This window comes from Lissotriton vulgaris, chromosome 3_1 (assembly GCF_964263255.1).
Source record: "Lissotriton vulgaris chromosome 3_1, aLisVul1.2, whole genome shotgun sequence".
NCBI classification, from domain to species: Eukaryota; Metazoa; Chordata; class Amphibia; order Caudata; family Salamandridae; genus Lissotriton; species Lissotriton vulgaris.
In genome coordinates this window covers 1,566,495,616-1,566,522,101 of record NC_141689.1, presented here as the reverse complement: position 1 = coordinate 1,566,522,101, position 26,486 = coordinate 1,566,495,616, and the positions used below count along the sequence as shown (strand labels likewise).

Here is a 26,486-nt window from a genome sequence, read left to right as displayed (position 1 = left end):
TAAGCCGACAAATGCAAAACAAGAGACAGCCTGGCGCCGTCAAAGTGAAAGTACGGCTGGCAAAAACAAGACGGAGGGAGAGAAGGGGAGGGGGGAGGAGAAATGCGACACGGCGGGCAGGGGAGGGGGCGGAGCGGGAGAGGGTGTGAAAGCAGCAGGGGCCTGGAGTGCGGCTGAGGGAACTGATGTGCACGCGCTTTTAAGCTCAATGCGCATGCGCATTGAGCTTGAATTTCACGGGCACTGCAAGGAATCGCCACGATTCCTTGCAAGTTAGTTAAAGACTGTTTAAGCCCCCATAGTCTCGCAAGCTCGATGCGCATGCGCATCGAATAGCGCGACCTAAAAACAACGTGGGAAAGAAGAATCATCTGCGCAGGTGCGGCTCAATCCTGTGGGTCACGTGTGAGAGGGCCAAAAATGTCCACTCCATTGTGCTTTTCACAAGGGCTATCTTCTTTCATTGTATACGGATTGTGAGTGATAATGATTGTTTCTGGAATGTTTTTGCATGCGTAATAGCAAACAGGGTAACAAGGATTGATGTTGTCGTACAGATATATGTGTTGATGCTTTGTATATAGAATTTGTGTATATCTATTTGTGTGTATTGTCCCTTTAAAAAGAAAAAAAAAATATATATATATATATAGACTACTTTGGACCACGTTCTGGTGTTGGTTTTCAAATAAGTAGAAGTTTTTGGATATTAATTTCCATGTGAGGGATTAATTTCATTTTCCTTCAAAAAATAATGTTTTTCCTGATCCATTCCGCCGCATTATTTTTTGTATTGCCAGTGTCTCTGCCCAGATGCGGTCGGAGTACTAGGGCAAACCCCTCTCATATTAAATATATATATAAAGAGAAGAAGCTTTGAAACCTTCACAGGGCTTGTTCTAGAGGTTTGGAGCACTATCCAAGAAGCATCTGAGGAGCTTAGGCAGGCTTCTTTAGAGGGCAATGGAAGAACCCTTTTTCGTCTGTCATGCATTAACAGAGACCAGTTGGCCTCAGTAAATGCATAAACGGATAACTCTATCAAGACTGGGCAAATTAGAGTGTAGTCCTGTTCTTGGCCCAGTAAGCTTTAGGTGGTAAATGGAGAAAATGTTAGTGCTTTGTAATTTTGTGATGAGGGTGCTACATTTGAGGGCTAGATTACAGCATCTGTCTGGAGGTAAAAATAAATATCATAAGAGGAATATCAATATTTAGCCCATGAAGACCGGCTGTTTCTGCTGATACCAGAAAATGCCCAAAAAATTAAATCAACAAGAAATTGAAAATTAAATATTAATAGCATTCAGAGCCATCAAATGTAAAAATAACTTACTATGCCTCAACTCCTCTCCACTGTTCAGCAGTATGGATTTCTTGGTAAAGAAGGCTGCATATAAAAGAGCAAAGGATTGTTGAGAAAATATCAAAGGCATATTTTCTTTGGATAGGCAATTTAGTATAACATGTGAGCGTTTTTTAGACGATTTATAATTCCGACGTATGGCAATGCACCAGGAGAGTCAAGTAGAAAGAATTGTTCAGTGCACATCCTAACACCATAACCCTTGGACACAGTTTGGAGAACCACAAACAATACAATCAATGCAAGCAAAACCACCCTTCCTAGGTTTTAGCAGCCGTCTGCCTCCAAAAAGTCTTTGTTAGTTGTTCACTAAATATTTGGCAGATTTAGGGTTTCCAACACAAAGTTGTAAAGATGTTGCAGCTGAAGATTCGGTTCATAAACATATACTTCATTCATTATGAGCTGGCATTTTGCAACCTTAGCTCACGCTTATATATTTCCCTCGTGTTACCTTGAGCCAGGTTAAATACAGTGCGCTGGTGTCAAATTAGTTAAAACTTTTTGGGTTTACATAAATGGCTTTAGGCTGGTGCGATGATGCGCTTAGCGGTGGTCCATGCAGGTAAGCGTGGTGGGGCAGTGCGGGGGGTTGGAAGACGACAGAGGGTGGACTCAGGAAAATTGAATCAATAAATCCTATTCTGTTGTCTGTTAACATCCCCTTCGCCTGCAACCCCCCCACAATTACCTGCGCGGACCTCTGCTGGATGTGCCAACATTTGGACCAACAGGTGCAAAGTCTACATTTTACATGTATCCGAAAGTGCAGCTGGTTCTGCAAATTTACACTTGCATCATTGTGATCTATTTGTTCCAGTCCATTCTGTGATGTACCTAATCTATTAAAAGGCATCTCCATTCAAGATACATTTTGCCAAAACTTATTTGAATTTTTTAATAGATTTTGCAATGTAAAATAAGCAAGGGCATTCCCTACAATATTTAAAACTTCCATTCTTGATTTCTTTTTTTAAAGTATTGCCACAATATTCAATTTATCCCTGGTGCCTTGTGGCATGACTCAGGAATGGATCATCCAGGGAAGAGTTGGTATCCCAGAGGCTGGCCCAGAGAACCTACCTTTTAGCCTCACCCCCACATAGATGGACCGGCATTGTATGGGGTAAGGAATGGTTGGTCAGCAAGTGCTCTGGTCTGCATCCCATCCCAGCAGAAGGTGTATTAGAGAAATAACTAAATCCGATGAAGACCGCAAATCTGTCAGATAGGGGAAATCCTTAGAACTATGAGTGATCCCAGCATCTTCAACAAGGTCACCTAGCAATCTCAGTTTGACAACAAAAGCTTGTGGCCATCTGGAGTTGGTCATTTTTTTATCTCTATCTTAATTCTGTCTGCAAGAGGCTACGGGCTCATGGTCAGAGCATTCCACCTGGATTGACACAGAATAGGTACACAGTCACATTGACGGATACGCACTGATGCACAAGACAAACCGCATGCAGCGCTCTAGATATCTGGCTCCACCCAAGCAACCTATAAAACAACAAATATCCTCATGCTCCTAGCTACTGTCTACAATGCACAGTCTCCGATTCGTGATGGAGTCCTCAGAACCTGGGTGAGAAATTAACAAACCAATGATGGTTGGAGGCAGGCCACATAATATCTATAATATAACATAACTGTAGGAATGGACTTAAACAGGGGTGTATTCTGGCACCACTAAAGTTTCCTTGTAGTTTTGAAAGAGGTTACTATGGTTCCACCTAAACTACATTACATTACAGTACAGGTACTTGGCATTCTAAATAGAGATCAAACATAACTAGGATTACATTGTGCAGTAAAGATTAGCCATGTACTATGGGATTAATTATTTGATAATGAATGTGGGAAAAGATTAAGTTATGGCAAAAAGAAGAATGTACACAAACTGTATTTATAAAGTTAAACATTCTCCCTTAGGATGCTCAATTACACATACAAGGCCTTATGCACTCATTCACACACCTCCTTTTCGTATCATAATTGTTACCACCACCCCAAATCCCATTCAAGTTCAGTGCCACGATTGTGTGAAATTGGTAAGATCTTTAATATCATTTAACAGCACATGTAACAACTTAATTGGGTCAGTGTATAATCACCCCTAATACATTTTGTAGAAAACATATAATGTTGGCACACAATATACAGTACTTTAACCCCTTCGCTGCGGTGTTAATTTTGCTGCGGTGCAAGGGGGGGGTGGGGGTGTGGGTGCTGTGCCGTGGTGCTCATGACTGCTCCCGGCCGTCATGAGTCACGGTAGTCATGTGCTCATGACAGCCGGGAGCCGTCCGAACTCCGCCCACTGATTAATTCGCCAGCACCAGGGCCGGCTCTAGGCTCATGGTGGCCCTGTGCAGGGAGCGTAGGTGGGGGCCCCGGAAGAGGGGGTCCGGACGGGGCGGAGCTCAGGAAGGTGTTTTAATAATACGTCCAGAAAAGTCGTTAGATGACCAGTACCTGCGGCTGCTCCTACCCTTCTGAATTCGTCTCAGAACGATACAATTTAGGAGGAGGAGGGCATTGTGACACACAACATGAGGGACTGGGGGTGCTTGATGTCCGGACTGAGGTGCCTTAGCAGAGCTCTGTGGGCACCAGCACTGTTAGAAGTGGGGGTGCTCAATGTCTGGACTGAGGTGCACTGATAGAGCTGCGTAGTGGTTTTAATGTGTATAGCCGGAGAGCTGCAGGTCAGCATTTAGATGACCTGGCAGGGTTTTGAGTCAGTGTGTCCTATTTGGCTACCGCCAGCCAGGACTGAGGGTCACTGGCAGAACTACATAGGGGGTTCAGTACTGTTGCTTGTCAAACTGAGGTCCGCTGGCAGACACCTGCAACTAGGAAGGTCCGAGCAGTGCAACAGCCAGTAGGGCTGTGAGTCAGGCCTGAGGTGCATTGGCGGGGTGGGGCTCCCAGTAGTGGAAGAGCTTTGGAAGCAGCCTCAGTCTCTGTACTTGAAGGAGGGGGCAGAGGCATTCTGTTTCCTAAGAGTCTCAATCTGAGTGGCATCAGATATCTTTTCTGTAGGAAGTAGTAATTGAAGGCTCTTGAGAGGACAGGTTAAAATTAAGTCCCCAGTGGTGTGTTTGTATGTTGATAAGAAGTGTGGCTGACTTCTGGTGGCGTTTGGTACAGAGAGGCACAGACAAGCTTGCTTTAGGTGTTAAATTTGGTGCACTTGCTAATTTTTTTACGACCAAAATTAGACAGATTCAGGAATCCTTTCTTCCAAGACCGACAGTTGCTCCTTGCTTATTGTCTAATGAGATAGTCCACCAGCCCATCTCTGGTCCGGTTCTGTTGAACTTTCCGCCTCTCACGATTTCCTCATCTTTAGCATTGATGAGGAATCTCAAATCTGGTTCGCCCTGTGATCCCTGCCCGGCGAAATTCTTAGCTAGAATGGCAGATGTTGTGAACCCCCTAGCTAACCCTATTCTCAATCTCTCCTTGAGTCAGGGGGTGCTGCCTCCATCCTGGAAACAGGCCATGGTGATCCCTCTCCTTAAAAAGCCCAACCTTGCCCCGGAAGCCCCGTCCAACTATCGACCAATTTCGCTCCTTCCAGCACTTACTAAAATCCTCGAGAAGCACGTTCATAGCGTGCTCTCCAACTTCCTGGAGTCGAATGAGCTTCTTCATGCGTCTCAATCGGGCTTTCGATCCAACCTAAGCACCGAGACGGCACTTTTAGAAGTCTCAGAAATTGTGAAGGAGGTGCTGGATGATGGAGGCAGGGTGATGTTAGTCATGTTAGATTTGTCGGCGGCTTTCGACACCGTTCCCCATGAGGATCTCCTCTTAAGACTACATGACATCGGTCTAGGGGGGACGGTGCTCAACTGGTTTCGTTCCTTCTTAGCCAACCGCCGACAAATGGTCTGGGCCTCGCCTGGATCCGCCGAAATGCCGCCATTGGGAGTCGGAGTTCCTCAGGGCTCAGTTTTGAGCCCTACTTTATTTAACATCCTCATGACCCCTCTGGCGGATTTGGTGGAGTCCTACGGGGCCCGGATCGTCTCATATGCTGACGACACCCAGCTTCTTTTCACCTGCCGCAAGAGCAAAGAATTCGATGGCGAAAGTATCCGTGAGTGCCTTGGGGCTGTTTTTAACTGGTTTCATCTGAACAGCCTCAAGTGTAACTCGGATAAATCCGAGATACTTTTCTTTGGATGCCCTGTGGAACCGGATTGGCATGGTTGGTGGCCTGCTGACAAGTTCCCTCCCGCCCAGTCTTCTAAATGGGCTAAGAACCTGGGAATTAAAATTGACAACGGGCTTTCGCTCAAATCCCAGGTGGCAACCTTGACTGGGACTTGCTTCGGGATTCTCAGGATGCTCCGAAAGTTTTTCCCTCTGCTGTCCGAGGAGCATCGGAGAATAACTGTTCAGGCTCTCATCGGATCCAGATTGGACTATGCCAACATTCTATATCTGGGTCTCCCAGAATACCTTTTACAGCGTATGCAGGTGACCCAGAATGCTGCTGCGCGAGCTATTTTCGGCCTGCACCGTCGAGCCAGTGCCTCAAACCTGCTGCAATCCCTCCATTGGCTCCCCATACGGAAGAGGATAATGTTCAAGGCCTTGACATTAGCCCACAAAGCACTGCATGCCACGGGTGCAAAATACCTACAGAAGAGGCTGGAATTCTATCGGCCGACTCGATCCTTAAGATCGGAGTCTCTAGCACTTGCTGCAGTTCCCCGTATAAAGAGGGCACGTCTGGGAGGGGGATCTTTCAGATTTTTGGCCCCTCAGTTATGGAACTCCTTACCATTGTCCTTACGTTCCACATCCAATCTGTTAGCCTTTAGGAAGGGTCTGAAGACTTGGTTATTCGCTAGGTAGAGTTATTGGAACTCCCTACCATTGTCTTTACGTTCTACAGCCAATCTGTTGGCCTTTAGGAAGGGTCTGAAGACTTTGGTTTTTCGCTAGGTAGAGTTCTGTTCCCCTTTTCCTTTGTTTCTTGTTTGTTGTTATGTTCTTCCTTAGTATCTTTTCTGGGTCTGGAGTACAAAGCGCCGGGACACTCCTTTGGAGTAGCCGTTGCGCTATATAAGACCCATTAATAACATAACATAACATTAACATAACATTAACTTTTAGCACTCCCGCTGCATAGGCATGCTGCATCCTCCCCTAAACAGTGGTCCATCGGAAAGCATATGACTGGTACCAGAAGCTCTAAGGCTCATGCAATAAAAAGTGAAAAGGTTGCTTGAAGAAGGTATACGATTGCTCAAAATGGTGATAAAGGTCAAAATGTGTGACCCAAGTACAGTTACATTTTATTCATGTTGATGGACACAATCACAAAGCAAGATAGATGAACAGCGTATACACCAAAATGTTAAATCGTTGGTTCTAAGGCAGAGAAACATTGATGCTCAGAGGGAATTTTGAGCCTACCGATTGATGCTACTTGCAGAACTAAACATCTCAGAGCTCTAGGTGCAATGACAATAATTCCAACCTACAGAGAAATTTGACTAATGTCAGGAGCCAGTAGTGACATACTGAATCGGTCCACACCTTGTCTGGTGGAAAAAAACGCTTGCTTGAGAACCTCAGGTTTGCACATCAGCTGTCATGGGCCATTGATGTGCCACCCTTAAAAATTGTCAGAAATGTGGTGTGTCTTTTTGCGGATTTCACTCACCTCTCTTGGACATGCCCTAAAATACATCAATACTGGTCCCTGATTCACTCCACTCTTGGCGACATCCTTTCCATGCAGCTGATCCCCACCCCTGAAATAGCACTGCTGGGTTACGTGGCCAATTACCCCCGGGCGGTTAGGAAACTGGCGGCTTTCTTTTGGCCAAAAGGGAGATTGCGCTATTGTGGGGCAGTAAGAGATCCCCTAAGTTGATGGCATGGCTTGGTAGTTTGGCATTCTGTAACGTTAACTGTGAAGAGTACTCCAGTCTGCTCCCTAGTTCGTCTCAACCATTGGACATTTGGGGCCCGTAGAGAGCATACATCGCTAAGACCTGGGCTGATCAATATTCTCAGACCGCAAGTGGTATTGTTCCTCCAGGGGTAGGCTAGGTGGAACTATCGGGCACATATGCCTGTCTCACTGATACATTTTTCACTAGTGCCACTGCTGTGGTCATGTTGCATAGGACGGCTCCGCTTCTTTGGGACTGTAGTCTAATAATACGACACACCTCCGCTTTGTACACATTCGACTTGTCATTGATACATATTTGCAATTCCTAATTCAACTATGTCTAATAGCTGCTAATGTTTATGCTTGACTGCTGTACATGTTCTTCCGATTGCTGCTGCCATTATACTCTGCAATGTATTGATCATTTTTATTCCTTTATGCAAACTTTGGGAAAATAGGGCCCGATTCACAGAATGCACTTACTACTTTTGGAATTCACAGAATGAACTTACTCATTTCGGTATTCACAGAAGTTAGGACTACTAACTTTAGGACGCCTAAATGCCTTCTGTGAATACCGAAAGTCTTAAAATTAGGATTTTTCTCAATTTAGTAGTAGTAAAGTTAGGATAATTAACTTTACTACTACTAAATTGAGAAAAATCCTAATTTTAAGACTTTCGGTATTCACAGAAGGCATTTAGGCGTCCCAAAGTTAGTAGTCCTAACTTTACTACTGCTAAATTTAGAAAAATCCTAATTTTAAGACTTTCGGTATTCACAGAAGGCATTTAAGAGTCCTAAAGTTAGTAGTCCTAACTTCTGTGAATACCGAAATGAGTAAGTTCATTCTGTGAATACCAAAAGTAGTAAGTGCATTCTGTGAATGCCAAAAGTAGTAAGTTCATTCTGTGAATCGGGCCCATATAGTTTAAAAAAAAAAAAAAAAAAATTCAACCTTAAAAGAATGCTGGTATGGGTAGGATATAGCACACGTCCACCCAGATCTGTGGTAGACCCCTTATTTACTAAGCAGAATGCAGTGTGTTTAGAAATTAGGTTATAAGTACGATTGTGAACGATGCTTACTATCTCTGTATTAGCAACAATCTAAAACCAGCATTTTAGCATGTTAAAAAATGGAAGATTTCACGGGTGGGGCATTTCTTGTAGCTCTCCAAAACAGAATGTGGGCCATGGAAAAACTGAATAACTTTCTAAACATCTGTAAACCTATCCATTCTCATGGTTAGTGTAGTTCTTACTAGACCTCATTTCAGAGGTTGGAACCGCCCGAGCTGCCCAGAATGGTCATTTCTAGGTTCATGTGCCTTTTTTTTTTCTTTTAATGTAGGAGGTAACCAGTTCACGAAATTTAGTTAGAAATCATTTCTGTTACTGTAAAATAGAAAAAAAAATCATCGAGCAGTACTCTTAATCCCACCTCCAATCCCCATCACTTTCTGTAATTCCCTAGACAGCAGCAACTGCAAGAGAAGCGCAAGTCACGGAGAGAGATAAGCGGAACCAGTAACTTGCCTTAAGAGTAATGAAGGTTACCAGTAAGTAATCTGATTATTACCTTCTCATCCATCTTTGTTCCAGTCCCTATGCATTGAGGACACATCAAACTGAGCACAAACCTTTACATGAAACCACACCCAGCACTGAATAAAAAAGAAAACACAGATACTAAGTACATCTACACAAATGGTTACAGTCAGAACTGCAAAATAGAAGACTACAATGCAGAAAAACACTCCCAGAGACCCGCTCTCATAAGGCCTGGCACGCCTCAACTATGGAGACCCTGTTCCACTGCACTCAGGTGAGACCCTGGAGCACAGGAGAGAAGGAAGAACTTCCAAAACCTAATATGCCTTATTCCCTAATCATATCCCTAAAGCTAATAGCCACAAGGAAAGCCAAATTCACTAATAGCAGGGAAAAGGGAACCTGGTCAAGAGGCTTAATGTGTAGCTTGTGGGAAAAGGTCAAGACCGAAAGGATATCGTAGCGCAGATCAGTGGAACCTAACACAAAGGTCTCTGAAGCCAGAAACTACACAGTAGCTGAGCAACACGCAATTCTAGAGACAATGGAGCATTGCAAGGGCTACTACAGGCACCTGGCAATCCGGAGACTCGGAGTCGGACACGGGACAGGTGTTCTCTGATGATCGTCGGTGGACTGGCCAAATCCTGCCAGGGGGCCGCCACTGCCACGATTATCAGATCCTTCCGATCCGATCCTCGTCGTGGCGGCCCTGTGCAGGTGCACACTTTGCACATGCCTGGCAGTACCACAGATGGGAGGAGGGCAGTCATTAACCTATATGGATTTTGTGGTCTGGCTTGACAGTACAACTGCCACAACCTACACCAAAATGATTCTACATTTCTTTTATTCCACACAAATACATATCCATTCCAATACTATTTACCTGTAACGCTTCACATTACCATACAACATTAATTTAAAGTCAGTTCTATTGGCATGCCAAAGCTTGTTATGTTATATTAACCCCCTTTCTTTCAGTACTAACTAAAAGCAGCTTTTCATGTCAGCCACAAAGCCGTTCTGCTACAGTCAGCTGTATCAACCCCTTGCCTCACTGAAGTAGAAAGAACACACTATCATCTATTGAATTGTATTTCTCTATTCTCTGGTTGATAGGGCCTGCTTGCCCCTCAGTGAGGTGAGGGGTGGAGCCTGTGTACCAGCTTAGCTTTTATCAGCGGTGGGCGGCACAGGTAGGCGCGTTAGGGCAGGGCAGGGCGTGGCAGGGGGGAAGTCGACAAACGCCGGAATAGGTAATAATGAATTAATTATACCTATTCCGTCATCTGTCAACTTCCCCCTCCCACCCTGCCCGCCCCATGCCCCGCCCCACCACATTTACCTGTGCCGGTCGCTGCTGGCTTTCATAGTGGCATAGGGTAAAAGCAGGGGCTGTTTGAAAGAAAAGCTGCTATCCATTTAAATTAGCTTTTTGGTGGTAATACTGCTTAGTAGCTAGTGGTGAGATGGACCGCTGACAGAGTGCTAATAGCGTCAGCTGCAGGGCAATAACGGTTGTTAATTATCCCTCTTGTTACGCGCCCTGGCCTGCAGCTCGTGCTCATCACTACAGGGTGATTCGGATTAAACATCCATTTTAGATAGAGAACCACAAGTGAGCATATGTCATATTGTTTTAATATATGCCAGAAGCTTTCAAGCTATCTTTGTTGAGTTTAGCCATTCAGCAATATATCCTGCCAGTTATACGATTGTGAATGTGTTCTTAAAACACAAAAAGAAAGTTGAAATTATTGCTTTTGACAACACTTTTTCAAAATATTTTTCTTTAACAAACTTCATTCATTTTTCCTTATTGTGCATTTTTCTTTCACTCAAGTGAATGACCAAGACCAAAACTCAACTTCACGTGTCGCTGTTCACACTTCTGTTCAGGACATGATTACACACAGAAGTGTAACTTAACATTACAGCACACACATTCTGTGAATTCTGGACACATGATGCTGTATTATTATACAATATGAGCTCACATAAGGGTTTTGTAGTGGGGAACCATTTAACTCCATGGTGGGCATTACTTGATACTTGAATTGCAGCGTTTATCTCCCTATACTCGATGTAACTAATGAGGGGGTCACTTATCTCTGATGCTTACCAACTCTATACTACTTAAGTTGAGACCACAAACCCTTGTACCCTCAATCAGAGTCCAGGGATCTTCCTCCATTTCTCTCTTACATTACTAAGCCATTTTAATAGGTTTTAATAATGTTCACGATCGCCCTATGTTATGATCGATCATCCGTTGTATGTCAGAATATCGTTGACAAAAATATAGTCTTACATTAATATAGTTTTCTAAAGATCATTTGCTAAAATATTATCCTATTAGAGGCAGATACTTTAATATTGATTCCAATAGGGTGATGTTTTTGTGAACAATATGTGGGACTCAATGTTTTGGTCAGACAGTACTCTGGTACCATGCCCAATCAGCATTAGTTTCAAACAACCCAATGTCAAACCATGTAGTCCAAAACTTGGTCACTGCTGCTCAAGGAGGCTTACCATCCGAATGTTTACGGATGTCCAATTGGAATGTTTTTCGGAGTCCTCACTGGGCCTGGGTCATAAAAAGTCTATCTCTGCCACAGCCAAACTATAGACCCTTCTTCAATAAGAAATTTTCGGGTCATGTGCTGTTTCCCAACACATCGACACCCTACGTTTGGTCAGCACCTCTCCTAATTTGTTGATTACAGCATTCTGAAAGGCCCAGTAGGGAAGTCTGTTGCCAATTTGCACTGTCTGGCAGTGATTCCATAACGACAATGGCCAGATCTCATTTTCCAAAAAGTGTGACCCATGAGATTTTACCAATGTGTCCAACATCGCCACTTTCTTTAGTTAAGCAGCTAGGTAGTATAATCAAAATCGTACTGACCGTTAGCTGAAGTCAGAATTTCCCCATACCTACACTGTCTTGTCATCTGTCCACGTCACTCCAGATATCAGGGAGTTAAACTCCTAGAAGAACATTTGCATCAAGGTAATCAATATATTTAGAAGAAAGAGAGTGGTTGGAAGAGAAACAACATCTTGGTAAGGATCACACTTCCATCACTGGTAATAGTAGACTGCTCCAGAACTGCTCGATGGGGTAGATTTAGCTCAGACCACCAGGTAACTCACATAGAAGCCTTGTTTCTCCTTTACTTAAGCATCTCTCCAGCATGTGACCTGATAATTCACTATGGAGGTTTCTGATGTGTTAGTTAAATGGAAACAATCTCGAGGCACAAACCAGGTGGGACCTAAAATGGCTATTACCTAACAACCAAACATTAGAGTTACGCAACAGCCTGTGAGATATGACTGTAAAGAACAAAAAGAACAAGCATTTACAATGCAATGGTCTCGTCTTTGTTAAAGTTAGAGCTATTGGCATTGCTCATGACATTATTTTTGTTTTTAAAACATATAAATAAATGGCATTGTCATTTACAATGCCAATAGCTTAATCTCTCTCAAATGCGAGACCTATTGCATTTGCACCCACACATAGAGTCACACACACAGCCGCACACACACAGCCACACACACACACACAGCCATACACACACACACAGCCACACACACAGCCACACAAACACACACACACAGCCACACACACACAGCCACACACACACAGCCACACACACACACACACAGCCACACACACACACACACAGCCACACACACACAGCCATACACACACACACAACCACACACACACAGCAACACAAACACACACACACAGCCACACACACACACACACACACAGCATGCCACACACACAGCATGCCACACACACACACACAGAGCACCACACACACAGCGCACCACACGCACACAGCACGCCACACACACACACAGCGTGCCACACACACAGAGTGCCACACACACAGCATGCCACATACACACAGAGCACCACACACACACACAGCACCACACACACACACACACACAGAGCCCCACATACACACACACAGAACGCCATACACACACACACACAGAGCGGCACACACACAGAGCGACACACACACACACACAGAACGTCACACACACACACAGAGCACCACACACACACAGAGCACCACACACACACAGAGACACACACACCGAGCGCCACACACACACACAGAGCACCACAAACACACACACAGCACCACACACACAGAGCACCACACACACACACATAGTGCCACACACACAGAGCACCCCACACACACAGAGCCCCACACACACCCACACAGAGCACCACACACCCACACAGAGCGCCCCACACACACACCTATAGAGTGCCACACACACCTACAGAGCGCCACACAGAGCACCACACACACACACACACAAAGCGCCACACACACACAAACACACAGAGCGCCACACACACACACAGAGTGCCACACACACAGAGTGCCACACACACACACACAGAGCGCCACACCCACACACACACAGAGCGCCACACACACATACACACAGAGCGCCACACACACATACACACAGAGCGCCACACACACACAGCGAGCCACTTACACACAGAGACCCACACACACACACCGAGCACCACACACACAGAGCACCACACACACCCACACAGAGCACCACACACCCACACAGAGCACCACACACACACCTATAGAGTGCCACACACACCTACAGAGTGCCACACACACACACACACACACACACAGAGCACCACACACACACACACAAAGCGCCACACACACACACACACAGAGCGCCACACACACACAGAGCGCCACACACACACACACACACACACAGAGCGCCCCACACACATACACACAAAGCACCACACACACAGAGCGCCACACACACACAGAGTGCCACACACACACAGCGCCACACACACAGCACCACACACACACAGAGCGCTACACTCACAAAGAGCCCCACACACACACAGAGCGCCACACACATACGCAGAGCGCCACACACACACACACAGAGCGCCACACACACACACAGCTGTTGCGTTTGAGCATTACTAGCATGCACAGACCTGAAGCATGCTTGTCAACATTTGGGAACATCCAATGGCAAGAATTTTCTGCAGAAAAGGAGGGCGGCTGCCACCTTGCAATGAGTGAGCCATGGTTAAGCAGGAAGTTTTAAACGAGAAAAACTATCAAAATCATGGAACAGAGGCAAGAAAAACGAGCACAACCAGGGAACAGAGGCAAGAAAAACGAGCACAACCAGGGGGCAGAGGCAAGAAAAAAACTAGCTCAACCAGGGGGCAGAGGCAAGAAAAGCACGAGCACAACAAGGGAACAGAGGCAAGAAAAGAGAGCACAACCAGGGAACAGAGGCAAGAAAAAACGATCACAACCAGGGAACAGAGGCAAGTAAAAACGATCACAACCAGGGAACAGAGGCAAGAAAAGCGAGCACAACCAGGGGGCACAGGCAAGAAAAATGAGCACAACCAGGGAACAGAAGCAAGAAAAAAACGATCACAACCAGGGAACAGAGGCAAGTAAAAACGATCACAACCAGGGAACAGAGGCAAGAAAAACGAGCACAACCATGGGGCAGAGGCAAGAAAAGCGAGCACAACGAGGGAGCAGAGGCAAGAAAAGAGAGCACAACCAGGGAACAGAGGCAAGAAAAACGAGCAAAACCAGGGAACAGAGGCAAGAAAAAAACGATCACAACCAGGGAACAGAGGCAAGAAAAACGAGCACAGCCAGGGAACAGAGGGAAGAAAAATGAGCACAACCAGGGGGCAGAGGCAAGAAAAAAATGAGCACAACCAGGGGGCAGAGGCAAGAAAAGCAAGCACAACGAGGGAAAAGAGGCAAGAAAAACGAGCACAACCAGGGTACAGAGGCAAGAAAAACAAGCACAATCAGAGAACAGAGGCAAGAAAAACAAGCACAACCAGGGAACAGAGGCAAGAAAAACAACCACAACCAGAGAACAGAGGCAAGAAAAACGAGCACGAACAGAGGCAAGAAAAACGAGCACAACCAGGCAACAGAGGCAAGAAAAACAACCACAACCAGAGAACAGAGGCAAGAAAAACGAGCAGAAACAGAGGCAAGAAAAACAAGCGCAACCAGGGAACAGAGGCAAGAAAAACAAGCACAACCAGGGAACAGAGGCAAGAAAAACTAGCACAATCAGGGAACAGAGGCAAGAAAAACGACCACAACCATAGAACAGAGGCAGGAAAGGCAAGAAAAACGAGAACAGAGGCAAAAAAAATGAGCAAAGAAAAACAAGCACAACCAGAGAACAGAGGCAAGAAAAACGAGCACAACCAGAGAACTGAGGCAAGAAAAACGAGCACAACCAGGGAACAGAGGCAAGAAAAATGAGCATAACCAGGGGGCACAGGCAGTGTGGTGCACTGGCCAATTCTCTGAAAACACTACATGAACCGGAGGGGGGTGTGGCTTGGACGCCGATGCAGGCGGTGGTGTGAGCGCTGAGCTCCGCTCGCGAACCCCGCAGTGCTCCTGACAACGGGTTCTTCTAAACCCCCCAGGCAGCGCCTGGGAGCGATATGGCAGAGGGGAGCTGGCCCTGAGCAGTTTGCCTTGTCAGCAAGGCGAAATCCGGTATTACAGAAGGGTTTATCGGGCGGCACTGAACGCGATCGGCATTCACAAAATGGCGGCTTCGCTGCGTTAAGAAACAACTACGCAGCACAAAGAGCGCCGTGGACGGCAGACTTAGACTGTCCTGGGGGGGTGCGCTGCCCTGGGTGTTGGAGCGGCGCTGGAGGCCGAGAGTAGAGACTGGGCTCGGCGCGGGAGTGATTTCGCACCAGCGGGGGCCCCTGAGGCTACGTCGTAGAAGAGTACCCGGGCTGGGCTGCCAGACTAATGCTTGGACCGGCAGCCGGCGCCCTGAAAAAGAGGAGCGGATTGGCCTTGGTGTGGAGCGCTGTTGGTGGCGGCTCCTGATCGGTGGCGCTGGTGCAGAGGAGACGGCCCACGCCGGATGAGGCTCTGGGGCTGGCCCGCCTGTACTAGCGCAACATAGAACAAGAGGGTCCAGATTACCAACGAGTAGGCCCTGACCTACTCTTGATCCAGGCCGGGGAGCTGGAGGCCATTGCGGTGGGGGCTGGAACCCAGAGCACCCTGCAGCCTATATAATACTCGGACCTGTGCCGGGGGCCGCAGAGTGGCGACTGCTGGAGCTGTGGACGGCGGAGGTGGACGAGTGGCCCTGGGGTGCAGCTAATGGTGTACCGAGGTGAGAATAGAGGCTGCTGACTCGATTCTCTAGCTGGTCATAACGGAGCGACTGAAGCGGCCTGATCTGGAGACTCTGGGGGCGAGACCTGCAGAGGAGGGCCCGCAAAGTGAGTAGAGGGGAGGTCCACAGCCTGGAGTTACTGGCCTCCACCCCATAGCGCGGACTTATGATAGACAAGGGCCTAAAGAACAGGTGGCCTCACGGAAAGCTGTGGAGGTGTGCTTAGACAGTTTGCAGCGTGGGGGCTGCGACTGAGGTGGAGCACGGGACCTGGCGGGGCCCAGGGACTGCCATGCTTTGAGCCGTGGAGTGACCACCGGGCTTGGAGAATGCCTTGGACTGGATACTCCTGGCATGGGCTCCTGCCTGCCAGGACCGGAAGCGACTGGTTGGTGGTGTCGGTGGGGGCGGAACCGACGGACGACGGGCTGAGTACCTGAGAGAAGCCCTGGAGGACCTCTGGTCCAGGAATTGGACCCCCTGCACACCCAACAGGGACTGCGCCATTAGGCTCTGCTGGCCTTTTATCTGAATTCGACCTACCGGCGCCATGGGTAAGCCCCGAGGGAAGAAGGAAGAGGAACACCAGCCCTCTGACTCTGAGTCACCGTCTCAAGCTAAACAGGATACGCTAGACTTAGCACAAGAGCCTGGATTGCAACAACAGCTGGATAGGATCCTTTCTGCCATTGCGGACTCACGTACTGCCCTACAGCAGGACATTGCACAGGTGGCGACACGGCTTGGACTCCTGCGGGCAGACCACTCGAAACTATCGGACCGGGTGAAACAGGTGGAGGACATACTCCAAGAGATAGCGCCTGCACAGACCACACTGGCCGCAACGATGTCAAGTGCTTTAGACCGGATCGCAGTGCTAGAAAAACGTGCAGAGGATGCGGAAGGAAGAAATAGGCGGAACAACATTTGGGTGCCAGAGAAAACGGAAGGATCAGACATGGTACGACCTTTGGAGGACTGGCTGAAAACGGAGGTGGCCCCTGCTTTCTACACTCTTGAGCGTGCACACCGCATCCTTGCTAGACCCCCGCAGCAGGGGCGCCCTCCCCGACCAGTGGTGGCGCGCCTATTATATTTTAGAGATTGGGACTTGCTTCTTCAGAGGGCTCGCACGGATGGCCCCTTCCAGGTCGGCAATAGTAAAGTCACTCTGTTCCCGGATTATTCTTTTGAGACTCAGCGGGGTCGAACGACCTTTCAAGCAATTAAGAAGGAACTGCGGGCAGAAGGGATTCAATACTCCTTGCTATTCCCGGCCAAACTTCGCACAATCCTGGATGGGAAAACCTGTTTTCATGATATGCCGGAGGATGCGTGGACATGGCTGGAATCTTATTGTGCTGGAAGGGATGGCCCAGAACGGGAGGAGCGGGCTCTGGCTGAGGACTTGCTGCCCCGAAGATCACAGCGTATAAGGTGCCGGCGGCGGGGACTGCGGAAACCATCGACCTCACAAACAGAGTTGGAGCGCAGAGGAGCGCTAACGGCGGTTACGGCGATCTCTGGGGACTTGCTGCTGACCTCGCCGAAGGGCTCGGACCTAGAGAATGGCAGGGACACTTCGGAGACGGATACTTCAGTATCAGATAGTGTGCATTTGCCGCTTGTCACACCGGGAACGGCGGATGGCCTAATGGATGAGTAGACTCTGTGGTTTATGAGAGGGAGGGGGGCCTGCTCTGGTTAAATGTGGACTGAGTGCATCGGGGACACGCAGATGCTGTGGGCTCCCTAGAGGACCAGTTTGCACTAAGATGAGGGGGGCTCCGGGCTGGGCTTATCGTGGACATTATGGACTAATGCTTAGGCCATTGTGATACGTGGAATTGTGCTTGGGGGATACTAGGAGGGAAGGATTACTGGGGTTCCTGGGGCGGAAGCTGGGTGTTGCACTGACTAACTACAGGTTATTTGCTGGGCTCTATCCAGCCCCCACCAGATGGTCCCAGTTAGTCTGCCTTAATACTGCTTAGGGCAATTGTTGGGCAAGTTTGGATGGGATTCACTATGTTAGTGCCTGTTCTTGGGGGGTTGGGTGATGTTGTTGGTGGGATGGGATCGTTGGGGGAAGGGGATGGTTTGAGTGGGAAATGGTACTTGCTGGCGCGGCTAGGAGGGAACAAGAGGTTCCTGTGTCTTTTGCATCAATACCATGGGTCACTTACGTGATGTTTAATGTGTGACTTGGAATGTGTGGGGGTTGCACTCCATGCAGCGTAGATATAAAGTCCACTCTTACTTAGTGCGTAGAGGAGCGCAGATAGCTTTCCTGCGGGAGACACATTTCAATAGAACAGAGGGGTTGGCACTGCAGCGCAGATGGCGAGGTCAACTCTATTATACCACTTATTCAGCTTTTGCGCGAGGGGTGTTGATTTGGATTAGGGCTGGGGTCCCCTTTCAAATGATTGACCACCTGGTAGATCCTGAGGGCCGAGATACAGTGGTTAGAGGACGCCTTTATGGGCGAGAGGTGACCCTCTGCAATATTTAAGCCCCTAATGTGGAACAGGCTCCCTTTCTGGAGAGTCTATCTGACACCCTGGCAGATTATTTTACGAACCCGGTCTTGATGGGGGGGGTATTTTAACTCTGTTGCGGACGTGGCCATGGATAGGTCTCACCCTTCACTACCTACGGCCCCGATTCATAAACTAGCGAAACTCAGGTCCCAATGGAAGGCCACTGGGGTTTTGTAGATGTTTGGCGAGCTCAGCACCCGGACGGTAGAGATTATTTGTACTTCTCGGCTTTGCATGACTTGCAAGTCCGCCTCGACGCGATCTTGTGTAGTCCCGGACAGGCGGCTATGGCAATAGGGAGCGAATATTTATCGCGCACAATCTCAGACCACAGTCTGCTACTGGTGTGTTTCTGTTGGGTTGCGGAGCGCCCTGCGGTTCTGATCTGGAAACTGCGCCCGAGTTACTGGAGGACCTGGCCTTTCGTGCCGATCTGGGAGTAGGGATTGAACAATTCTTTGCGGAGAATGAAGGTACGGCCTCGGCAACCCCCCTGGAATGGGACGCTTTTAAAGTAGTGGTCCGTGGGATCTGTATTACTAAGTGGGTGGGAGTGCGGAAGTTGTTGCTGCAGGAAATTGAAACTGGGGAGCAAGCCCTTTGGGATGCAGAGAAAGCCCACTCTACTGGCTCTGAGACACGAGACACGCTCCAGACCCGGAGGGAAGCGGTGGCAGTGGTTGTGGAGTGCTTAAGGTGCTTTGACCACAGAGCGTACTTGGCCCGGGCGCATGCGGAAAGGCACAAAGTTGGTGGGCACCCTCTTGGCGTGGCTGGCCAACCCCACCCCTAGATGCGTGCCCATACTGGCACTGACTTCCTCATCGGGACGGTTAGAGTACATGCAGCATCAAATAAACGACCGATTTTGGTCCTTCTATGCGGATTTGTATACGAGCCAATTGCAAACTGGGGAGAGGGACGTACAGGCATTTTTGGAAGACCTAGAGCTGCCTATCGTTGAGGCGGAACAGGCAGAGGCCCTGGGCCAGGACATCACGATTTCTGAAATTTGTTGCGCCATTAAACAGTTGGCGCGTAACAAAACTCCTGATAGTGATGGGCTACCCATCGAATTCTATTTGGCTTATATTGACACCCTAGTTCCCAGATTGCTGGCGATGTATAGAGAAGCCAAACAGCGGGGCATACTGCCGACCTCCGCAAGGCCATCATTATCCCCATCCTTAAGCCAGGGAAAACTCCAACCGACCCGTCCGCATATCGGCCTCTATCTGTGCTCACCACTGATTATAAGATACTGAGTTGTGTGCTGGCTACTCGACTCCTTCCGTTTATGACGCGGCTGGTACACTCGAACCAGGCCAGCTTCATTCCGACTCGCAATACTGCGGGCAGCATACGCAGGTTGATACTAATATTGGATGGGGACTATGGAGCAGAAGATCAGGCAGTGGTCCTCTCGGTAGACATTGCCAAAGCGTTTGACAGCTTGGAATGGCCCTTTTTGTTCTCAGTCATGAAAGCCTTCGGGCTTGGGGAGGGGTATGTCCGCTGGACCGGAATATTATAATTATCGGCTAGCGCTAGGGTGAGGGTTGGTAGGACCATTTCTTCTTCATACCCCATAGGGCATGGCACTAGGCAGGGCTGTCCACTCTCCCCACTGCTATTTGCCCTAGCCATCGAACCATTGGCAATGCGGGCTAGGATGGGGATGGCGTTCCTAGGCTTGAGACTTAGTGGTCGGCCACATTATATCTCACTATATGCAGACGATCTGTTGCTGTTTTTGAGAGATGCGGGAGGAGCACTGGAGAGAGCGCACACCTTGTTAGGCCGATTCGGAGATGTCTCTGGCCTGCGGGTCAACTGGGCAAAGACTGTGTATTTCCAGTAGCCAGAGCATGCGACCCACCACCTAGGTTACCATGGCCTTCCCTACTTGTGAACGCAAGTGTATCACACTCAGGAAGACCTTCTTGAAGGTAACATAGGTAGGGCAATAAGGGGACTTAAGGGCAGCATGCAGTTCTGGGGGACCCTTGCATTGTCCGTGGCGGGTCGAGTAGCCCTGCTAAAAATGGTGGCGCCTCCTCGGCTTCTATATTTTTTCCGGACCGTACCTATACGAATACCCGTCGCATTCTTTCGGCAGCTCCGTTCTGCGATAGGGGGATTTATTTGGGGATCAGGGAGGCGTCGGGTAGCGCAAGATACTTTGATGCGGTCAAGAGCTGAAGGGGGCCTTGCCGTCCCCGATTTTGAATTATATTATTTGGCTGCACAATTCCAGCACCTTACCCAGGCTGTGGCACAGGAGTTTCGAGGGCCGGAGCGAGAGTCTGAACCAGACGTGCTGCGCCACGTCCTGTCGTTTGTGATCTTGCAGCAAAGATTGCGAGCTGTTGGGTTATCGACTGCAGAATTCGCCCTGAGACATTGCTGGAAATGTTATCACAACAGAATTGGAGTGCAACGACCCTATGCCCCAGAGATACCGTTGGTCATGTGCACGGCCCTGCCACATGGTGGGGATTGGTCTGCCCTTTCGAAGTGGGAAACGCTGGGCCTACAGATGGTGGGGGACTTGTTTGGAGACGTTGTACCATTGCCCTATTACACTTTGCAGGAGACTTTTGACCTCCCACGGGGCCACTTCTTATTAGATGCGGCCCTGGTTGCTGCTATCCAGAAATACTGGGGTACTGGCCTCTTAGAACCACCAACAAACTAGGCATGTCAATACGAAGTGATGGCAGCGGGCACTTATAAGGCGGTCACCTGTCTGTACAAACGCATGCTAGGAGAGGGGCTGGCACCATTGCAGAGGCTGCGCGAGCAGTGGGCGATGGATATAACTAAAGAGATACCCGACGCGGCCTGGTCGCAAATACTTAAAAGGGCATGGAAGGGCACCAGAAATGCCAGATTTCAATTGATCCAGTTTTTCATCCTGCATAGGGCGTATCTTACACCGGCAAAAATCAACCAATATTTCCATGTCAATACAGCACTGTGTCTCCGATGCAGATTAGGGGACGCGGATCTACTGCACATGCTGTGGGACTGCCCGCAGTTGGGTACATATTGGGAGGAGATAATCGCTTTACTCTGTACTGTAACGGGTCGACAGATTACTCTGGATAGGGGGACTTGCTTGCTACATTGGTTTCCACATACTAGTAAAACAAAATTTACTAGCAAATTTGTGGACTTAAGTTTGATACTTACTAAGAGGGAAATTACATCCCATTGGAAAGCCGCGGCGGGGCCTACCTACCCTAGATGGAAGACTGCTTTACTTATGTGGGCAAACAGTGAGAGCTCAGTACGTCTGCAACAGGCCCACAGGTCCCGTAATGACAGGGCATTGGAGGTGGCGCAGGCATGGGAGGCCCTTGTGATAGCGCTGAAGGCGACAGATTTGGAAACTGACTCAGAGACGAGGGCGCTAACTGTAGATGAGGACCAATAGTGTGGATATCTTGATACTGAAGAGCAAGGGTGCGAGGCGATCCCCGGCCTCCATAATAGTCAGAATGTTTGATAATATTGCGGGAACAATGTCACCTGTGGAACCCATATGATACGATTCACCACTTGATTGCACTCAGCCTTAAGAGCATAAAGCCGGCGGGGAGGGGGTGGTTTCGGAATGGGGGGACCTGAGGATGGGGCCCAGAATGGACTTGGCACGCAAGACACTGAGACATAGTAGCCTGATATTATGCGGATAACTTGCCACTGTATTGCTTGTTATGATAGGGGGACTCCTCGCCAATGGGTCGGCTCTGGCTAGTGGATTTAACTTGATTGTAGAAACAATGTCAAATGTCTCCTTTATTTCTATTTGTTGTGCCTTATGTAGAGGGGGTCACCCATCCTCCTGTCTGTTGTTTGTGTTGGAAAATAATAAAAAGATAAAAAAAATGTTTTTTTAAATGAACCAGACGGGGTGCACTAGGAAAGGGTGGAACAGCTTAACATTGTTTCCAGGGGCTCCCTCTAGGCCGCCCAGACTCCTAAACTTTCCCATCCTGCTGCCAACTCAGCCCGGGGTTGCACCTCGGTTTCACGAACCAGGGAGGCTTCCAGGCGCCCCTTTTTCTCCCTCATACCCCAGAGCAGCAGCAGAGAGCGTGTCCCGGGGCTCCAAGGTCCTCTCCCGGCCCCACTCCCCGGGCAGCGCCATGTTGTGGTCCCCTCAGCTCCCCCTGACTCACCTTGGCGATGGCCTTCCGGTAGCGGGTCACCGCCTGCTCGATGAGGCTGGAGACCTGTAGGGCACCACCACCTGGGTCCTCCCGAAGGGGCGCTCCTCCACACCGGGGAGCTTCAGTCGCGTCGCGGGGCTCGGGGACTGCCTCTGACACTCGCCCCAGCGCGGGGTAGGCTCCCGTCTGGGTCCAGAGGGTGTGGCTTCTTTCCCGGTCCGGCCCAGCGCGGGGTAGGCTCCCGCCTGGGATCTTCTCTCCGGAACACACCACCAGCAGGGAGCCTGCAGGGCGCACAACGTCTTTTCTCTGTCTACAGGAGCGTGGTGGGCTTCCGTCGGCTTCCTGTTTTCTTATAAGTACTTCCGGGTCAAGATGACAACCAGGGAACAGAGGCAAGAAAAACGAGCACAACCAGGGGGCAGAGGCAAGAAAAAAACTAGCACAACCATGGGGCATAGGCAAGAAAAGCACGAGCACAACTAGGGAACAGAGGCAAGAAAAGAAGATCACAACCAGGCAACAGAGGCAAGAAAAAACTATCACAACCAGGGAACAGAGGCAAGGAAAACAAGCACAACCAGGGGGCAGAGGCAAGAAAAGCGAGCACAACCAGGGAACAGAGGCAAGAAAAACTAGCACAACCAGGGAACAGAGGCAAGAAAAAAGCAAGCACAACCAGGGGGCAGAGGAAGAAAAAACAAGCACAACGAGGGGGCAGAGGCAAGAAAAGCGAGCACAACGAGGGAGCAGAGGCAAGGAAAGAGAGCACAACCAGGGAACAGAGGCAAGAAAAACGAGCACAACCAGGGAACAGAGGCAAGAAAAAACTATCACAACCAGGGAACAGAGGCAAGAAAAAACGATCACAACCAGGGAACAGAGGCAAGAAAAGCAAGCACAACCAGGGAACAGAGGCAAGAAAAACGAGCACAACCAGGGAACTGAGGCAAGAAAAACGAGCACAACCAGGGAACAGAGGCAAGAAAAAAACAAGCACAACCAGGGGGCAGAGGCAAGAAAAAAACTAGCACAACGAGGGGGCAGAGGCAAGAAAAGAGAGCACAACGAGGGAGCAGAGGCAAGAAAAGAGAGCACAAACAGGGAACAGAGGCAAGAAAAACGAGCACAACCAGGGAACAGAGGCAAGAAAAAAACGATCACAACCAGGGAACACAGGCAAGAAAAACGAGCACAGCCAGGGAACAGATGCAAGAAAAACGATCACAACCAGGGAACAGAGACAAGAAAAACGAGCACAACCAGGGGGCAGAGGCAAGAAAAGCGAGCACAACGAGGGAACAGAGGCAAGAAAAGCGAGCACAACTAGGGAACAGAGGCAAGAAAAACTAGCACAACCAGGGAACAGAGGCAAGAAAAAAACGAGCACAACCAGGGTGCAGAGGCAGGAAAAGCAATCACAGCCAGGGAACAGAGGCAAGAAAGGCGATCACAACCAGGGAACAGAGGCAAGACAAATGAGCACAATCAGAGAACAGAGGCAAGAAAAACAAGCACAACCAGAGAACAGAGGCAAGAAAAACGAGAACAACCAGAGTACAGAGGCAAGAAAAACAACCACAACCAGAGAACAGCGGCAAGAAAAACGAGCACGAACAGAGGCAAGAAAAACAAGCACAACCAGGGAACAGAGGCAAGAAAAACGATCACAATCAGGGAACAGAGGCAAGAAAAATGAGCACAACCCGAGAACAGAGGCAAGAAAAACAAGCACAACCAGGGGGTAGAGGCAACTGGTAGTGTGGCGCACTGGCCCATTCTCTGAAAACACTACATGAACTGGAGGTGGTGCACTAGGAAAAGGTGGAATAGCTTAACATTGTTTCCGGGGGCTCCCTCTAGAAAAGCGCTAGGCCGCCCAGACTCCTAAACTTTCCCATCCAGCTGCCAACTCAGCCCAGGGTTGCACCTCGGTTTCACGCACCATGGAGGCTTCCAGACGCCCCTTTTTCTCCCCTCATACCCGCTCCCCGGGCAGTGCCATGTTGTGGTCCCCTCAGCTCCCCCTGACTCACCTTGTCGATGGCCTTCCTGTAGAGGGTCACCGCCTGCTCAATGAGGCTGGAGACCTGTAGGGCACCACCCCCCGGGTCCTCCCGAAGGGGAGCTCCTCCACATCGGGGAGCTCCAGTCGTGTCGCGGGGCTCGGGGACTGCCTCTGACACTCGTCCCAGCGCATCCCAGCGCGGGGTAGGCTCCCGCCTGGGTCCAGAGGGTGTGGCTTCTTTCCCGGTCCGGCCCAGCGCGGGGTAGGTTCCCGCCTGGGATCTTCTCTCCGGAACACACCACCAGCAAGGAGCCTGCAGGGCTCCAGAAGTCTTCCCTCTGTCTACAGGAGGGCGGGGTGGGCTCCCGTCTGCTTCCTGTTTTCTTATAAGTACTACCGGGTCAAGATGGGCAGCGCGGCGGTGATCTCCTCGTGGCACAACCCGGGGTAGGCACCCGTTTCGTATTAATAATTAAAAAGTCGGCAATTGCAGCAGGCAATGCGGGGTAGGCTCCCGCACCGAAATCGGCGGCTGCAAAGGGTCAAGTCGCAGGGTGGGCACCTGAGCAACAAAATTCAACAAGCGCTCGCCATGTCTGTAAGCCCCGTCATTTTCAGACTGGGGGGCGTGTTTCTTTAGACTTTCTTTCTGTTGATTGACTGAAGATGTCACAGAGAGAAAGAACATGAAAAAACATGCCCCTCAATCCGAAACAGACGGGGCTTAAAGTGACAGACAAAGCTCTTCCCCAATGCTGGCCGCCGTTTAGGAAGCCAGCCAATGGAGAAGAGCTGGCTTCTTTAAGCCCCATACTAGAAAACATAAAATCTCGCCAGCGAGACTGCGCAAGCCCAGCCTACGCTAGCCGAGACCTAAAAAAAGAAAACTGTTTGTTACATTTGCAGCGGCGGCCGGCACAGGTAAGCGCGGTCGGGTTGGCTGGCGGGCGCAGTGGGGGAAGTCGACAGACGACGGAATAGGTATTATTTATTTATTTCATTATTCCTATTCTATAGTCTGTCGACTTCCTCCCCACCCCTGCTCCGCCGCACCGCGCTTCCCTGTGCCGCCCGCCGCTGTACATTTGAAAGCGGAATAACCAATTGTTAGATCTGGGGTCTCTAGTTGGCAATGGTTATCACCTTTGTCCAAATAGGGATCCTTACTTCTAAGTCAGGATAAGGGGATTACACTCCTTAATAACCCCTGCTCACCCCCTTGGTAGCTTGGCACGAGCAGACAGGCTTATCTCAGAGGCAGTGTGTTAAGCATTTGTGAATATACACAGTAATACAGTGATAACACTACAGATGGACACAACACCGGTTTTATAAAAATAAGTATTCTTTATATAGACTTAACGCAAGACCACAAACGACAAAAATCCTCAATACTACACTTAAGATTACTTAAAATATGAATAAAGTCTCTTAGTTCAAGTTGATGGTAAATGCGACAAAGTTCTCAACAAAGTACTTGGATGCGTAACGCAAAGTGAACAAAAGGCTCGAAAGAGGGGAGATGCGTCGGATCCTTGACCCGCGGGAACGGTTACGTCCTTCCTCACTGCTTGCGCAGAGTAGAGGACTTGTCCTGAGCCTTACCGGTGCGGACGTGATGCATTGATTCTTGGCCCGCGGGCCCGTTGCGGTGCGCAAGATG

General features: G+C 49.0%; 1 long non-coding RNA gene across 1 annotated transcript in view; it reads right to left on the bottom strand.

The window, feature by feature from the left end:
• The window catches only part of LOC147728193 (uncharacterized), a 96,545-nt gene that overhangs the window by 43,534 nt on the left and 26,525 nt on the right, over positions 1-26,486 (bottom strand). Inside the window, exon 2 of the long non-coding RNA XR_015309536.1 lies at positions 1,337-1,390. This is a non-coding gene — a long non-coding RNA (uncharacterized LOC147728193). The remainder of the gene's footprint in view (positions 1-1,336; positions 1,391-26,486) is intronic.